This window comes from Cercospora beticola, chromosome 6, assembly GCF_033473495.1.
Source record: "Cercospora beticola chromosome 6, complete sequence".
Classification (NCBI taxonomy): Eukaryota; Fungi; Ascomycota; class Dothideomycetes; order Mycosphaerellales; family Mycosphaerellaceae; genus Cercospora; species Cercospora beticola.
Genome location: NC_088940.1, coordinates 1,226,542 through 1,232,541, shown reverse-complemented (window position 1 = coordinate 1,232,541; position 6,000 = coordinate 1,226,542).

The following is a 6,000-nucleotide window of genomic DNA, read 5'->3' as shown; positions in this document are numbered from 1 at the left end:
ATTCTATCTACGGCCGCTACTAGGCTCTTACTTAGGTATAGAAGGATAACTCGGCGCTCTACTTATACCTATCCTTACGCCTAATAGATAATACTACCGATAATAACTCCGATAGCGCTATTAACTCTCTACTAGCCTTAGAGATCGAAGAAGATTTAGAGGACGAGCTCTAACTCTCTATAGCGGCTCTAGCTAAGCCTCTTTACTATAAGAAGAAGTCTAATAATCTTTAATAGGCTACCTCTAAGGCCTAGCTAAAGAAGAGTAAGCCTACCGCGACCGAGATACTAAAAAGCTAGAGCTAGAGGACTACTAGAAAGTCGGTACTCTTAGCCTTCTTACCTAAGCTTAACTCCTTAGCTACTAAATCCTCTTTAGCTAAGTCTATAATAAAGACTAGCCTAACTTTAGCTAAGTCTATAATAAAGACTAGCCTAATAGATAGTTCTATAGGAACGCCTATCGAGAAGACTAAGCGCCGCTCGAGCTACTTAGTAGAAGCTTAGAAAGAGACTACTATAGCTACTTCTACCCGATCTATAAAGCGTAAAGCTACCGAAGCCTTAAAGTAGGCTACTACTAAGAAGGAGCGCTAGTTAGCCTAGAGATATTAAGATAGCTAAGAGATATAAAGAAGGCTCGCGCTTAGAGACCGAGACGTACTCTCGCGTATTTAGTACTAAGGTATACGCTATATTAAGGACGATACTTTTTTAAGATAGAGAGAGAGGTAATTATTATAGTATAACTATATAGCCGCCGCTACTATACTAGCTATACTTAGCAGCCGGTACCTCCTTTAGATAGTAGTTAGTAGATAGATATAATAGGGAGATATACTTCGCCGCTTATAGCTTATTCGTCCTAGACGTAGTATATTCCTCTACTTAGAAAGATAGTAAAGCTAAATATAACCTAGGTTTAATAGCGGCCGGAGTAATATCGTATTTTTCGGTCGTATCTATAGGTAGAATATTCGCTACTATATAGAGTATAGCTATAGGCAGTTATAGAGTAGGTATCGTAGTAGGATTTGCTTAAGCTAGAGCTATACTATTATCGATTAGTACTTAGATATTAAGCTAAAGCTACTTAGCTATATAATCCTTCCCTATCTATTACGAATACTATATAAACGAGACTTATAGAAGATATCTAGTAATTAATCTATTTAAAAGGTTTATAGATACTACGACTTTATATTTTACTTATATATTATATTAATAATAACTATACTACTTACTTACTCTTTAATTATAGCGCTATTATATTCGATATTTAAATTATAGTTTTTATATATTTTAGTATAGCTCCTAAGCTATCGCTATCTACTTTAATACTATTTAAGAGTAGTAGTTATTCGGAGAGCTTAGGAGTCGTTAAAATATAGTATTCTATTAGAATACTAAAGTTATTTAAGGGACTACCGAATAGGTTTACTATACTTATATAGCGACTATTAATAAGAAGAATATAGTTTATCGCTATAAAGGTAGCTAGTATAGTTACTCGGAGAAACCTATAAACTAAAGTATATTTATACTTTATATATTATTAATCTATATTAGAAGTCGCGCTATAATATCTAGGAATAAATATATTAGTAGACCTTACTATAATACGTATATACTAGTACTAAACCTTACTCTATACCTCTATAATAATATAGTATACTCGGGATCTCGCTATAGTCGCGCTAAAGCTATTCGGATTATTAGATAAGTAGAATAGAATTATAATAATATTCGTATCGTACGATAGAGCAAAGTACTAGATATCGTTTCCTAATAGTCGTACTATTAGAAAAGTAGAAGTAGTATATTTATAATTTCGTATTACTAATAGGAGAGACTAGCTTTTTAGAACTCGAACTCGTTTCTACTCGAGTATAGTATAACGAAGTTCTATAAGATATCGGCCTTTATCTATTCTTGCCTTCGCTATATACGTTTTTTAAAAACGTATAGAATAGAGAGATACTTAGAATAGGTATTTTTATAATAAACTCGAGTCGTATAGAGCTCGTTCTTTACCTAGGGAATTATTACTATCTCTATAGTCGTATATAGATCTAGTAGTAGATAAATTAGCGACTATAATAGGACGCGCCTATAGTCTTACTTTTTCGGCGAGTAAGAAAATCGACGCGCTACTATATAGTAGAAGCTTAGTAGGCCCGAGATATTTATTCTATAACTATATATCGTACTTTAGCTAGCCGGTAAAGTTAGTACTCGATACTCTATTATCTAAGGCTCTGCAATTACGTAGCGCTTTTATAAACTATTTATAAGTAGTATCGTATTACTTAAGAGAACGTATAGTAATATAAATCTCGATCTACTATTATTATATATAATACTCTCTAGCTCTCTAAGAATACTAAGTAGATCTTTAAGCTTATCTAAGCGGCCGCGAACTTGCCTAGAATAGTTCTTATAGCTAAGGATCGTATTACGTAGAGCTCGAGTAGCTTAGAAGCTAATAGAGATTAAGCCGATAACTACTATAGCTAATAAAAAAGAGTCGCTTATCTTAGAACTATAAAGAACTATTAGTAATAGAGCTACTAATAGACGGGATAAATTAAGTCGAGCAATAGCGTAGGAATTAATACTAAGTAAGATAGGCTAGAAATACGCTAGGATAAGGCTCTCGAGGCGCTAGCTTTATTTCGCTTACTACCGGCTCGAAGTCGTCCGTTATCTACTCGCTATAGAACGCTCTACTCGATCCTTAAGTTTCTATAAAGGACGTACTAACGGCGCGAGGACTATAGCTAGCTAAGTAAGGCGTTGTTCTAGATAATAAACGACGGAATAGTATAGTCTTACGATCGCGTCTCGAGCTACGAATATACTCTTAGAAACGCTCTTTAATTTATTTACTAGGCCTCGACGCTAGTACTTAACCTACTATACCTTACGAGTATTACTCTAATAAAATTTATCTATACTATTCTCTTATAACTAAGAGCTAATATAGCCTAAAGCGTATTACTAGAAGTTAGAAGGACGATAGTAGAGCGATTTTAATAGGCTTTTACTTAAATAACTATAATGCGCTTTCTATATATCTAGACTACGAGCTCGGAAATCTGTTTAATAGTACTTAGTAAGACGTATCTAGAGGAGTGCTCCGCTACTATAAGAGAAGGGAGTTTCTATAAAGTAGTAAGTTAACTCCTAGATAATACTAACTACTATCTAGCCTACTATCTAGACCTTACTCTAGTTTTATTATACTTCGCTATACTACTCTATTAATCGCTTTATAGACGGTAGCTTCTATAGCTTACTACTACTTACGTCTAATCTATATCGCCCGTATTTATTAATTCCTAATATTATAGACTAATAGCGCTAAGCGAAATAGCTTTGTCGCTCTTATATAATAGCTACTCTACCTCTATAGTTATAATATAGCTTCTCGCGCTAGGCCGGAACTATATAAGTACTATACTATTTAATAGAGTCTATTATCCGAGCAAACGCTACTATAATTAATCTCTTTATAGATATATCGAGAAGTAAGCTACTTATAAAGTAGAAGGAAGTAGCTTCCTATAGTTCTCTACCGGAATTCTTTATACTATATCTAAAGAGGTTAGAGAATAGTATATAAGCAACCTTTACTCGTCTTAGCTTCTTATAGCTTAGTACTTCGTAGCTAGCCTAGTCGCTTCTTTATTACGACCTAAATCGAGATATTTAAAAGTAACTTAAACTTCCTCCGGATTCGAGTTACTCTCTCTATAATTAATAACTATTTATAATAACCTAATAGCCTCTAAAGAAATTTTTATACTAGTAATAGTATCCTAAAATCTAGAATTAGGCCCTAACCTACGAATATCTATTAGAGATAGACTACTATAAACCTTAAATAGATAAGCTTATTCTTTAGAAGAGCTATATCGTACTACCGGATTAGCCGTATAGAATAGTAATAGAAGTCGTTATATAAATTATATTAACGAGAATATTAGCCTCTTTACTAGTAAAGATAGATAAGCTATACTCCTTATATATTAGAATAATAAGAATAAATTATATAAAGCTATTCTTATACTAGTATACTATCTTTCGAAAGATTAGGCTTAAGTAATAGAATACCGAGAAACATTTTTATAGCTATTACCTATTCCTATCTTAGAACGAAAATATCGTAAAGTTAAAAAATAGAAGGAATTTCGCTAGTAATATTCTAGAGAAAGTAAAGTAGTAATCTAGGAATATATAAAATAGTACTACGAGTCGTAGCGGAGCTAGTAGTATTCTCTTTTACTATTCTAGAGAGTTCGGATTATAGAGGAAAGAGAAGTAAGTTAGGAAATTTCCTACTAAGTATATAAAGCTAATCCTAGAAAGCTAGTACTATATATAAAATAGGAAAATTACTTTAAAGTAGAAATTAGAGTAGTAAACGATATCTACGAAGTATAGGAAGCTATAAGTAAACTTTATAATAAGGCTAAGGAAAAGATAAGCGAATATATACTCGATAAGTATCTATACTATAGCGATTTTAATACCTTTAGAGAGTAGTTTATAATATAGTATAACTCTCCTCTCTATTCTAAAGGATAGCTCTTAGATAACTTTAAGACTAACTAGTATAGTATAGAGGTTTAGATAAAATATAAAAGCCGATAGGATAATACTAAATAGTATATAGACTTTATCTACTACTTTTAAGAACTATCTACTATAGAAACTATCTTTCTATTAACTACTAGATAGGTTCTAAAGAGCTATATCTATAATCGAAAGTAAGGCTTATATCTTTTATATAAGGTAATACGAATAGCTTACTAATCTAGCGTAATTATAAATCTAAAATTACTAAGTAGAGTAAATCCGATAGGTTTATCTATACCTATTAATAGTATTTTTATCGACTACGAGTTTAATATATTAAGGTAGGAAATAAATATTATAGGTATTCCTTACTTTATTATAATAATTATAGTAAGTTAGAAATTTATAACTAGAGATTAGAATATAGCTACCGCTTTCGGTAGCCTTACTATAGCTTTAATAATACTAGCGTATATATAGTTAAAGATAGGTTATATAGATATAGCGAGTTTATATACTAGCTTAAGAGTCTTATAGGCGAATTAAGAAGCGCTATCGATAGCGGCCGACTTTACCTATATTAGAAGTAAGTTAGATATTACGTTAGAAGAGCTAGTACTTTTTCGTCTAGAAGCGAGTTTAGGCTAAGCTACTAACGCTTAGGTATCTATTATAATAAGAAATTATAGTTAGAGAAATACCTATCTAATCCGTACTAGTATACGTATTCCCTAACGTCGACTTTTATATAATATAATTATATTAGCTCTATATATCTATAATATCTACTATCTATATTATAGTCTTATAAACTCTCGTAGTATAGTTTTAGAGATATATTAAGTTAGTAAGATTTACGTTAGAGCACTTTAGATAAGGATAGCTAATCGGCTAATTATTTATATAATACTATAGGTACTTCTAGTAAAAATATCTCCTAAGCCTATTATAATTATAGAATTTCTTTAAGCGTTTATCGATATAGAGGTCTGCCTTACTAATATAGAATATATATTATATCGGAGTATATTCGATTAGAAACAGATCTTATAGTACTTTTACTTCGTATAGAAGATCTATACTTATATCTCCGTCGTACGTACTAATATACGCTAACTTTATACGATATATCTTCTATTCGATAGGTTTCTAGCTCCTACTTAGCGCTAATACTACGTTTATAGTATTCGTATATCGTCGATATTCCTCGATATAATCGGATATTACGAAAGTAAAGAGAGCTTTTATAGTATAATTCTACTCTTCGCTAAGCTAACTATATAGCTAGACTTTCGATAGCGTTTTCTTATTACGCTTAATAGGAGAGCGTTCGAGCTAACTCGTAATATCTATAGCGGATTGCTACTTATAATATCTCTATAGAATATTAGCTATTATAATCTTATATACTACTTTTCTT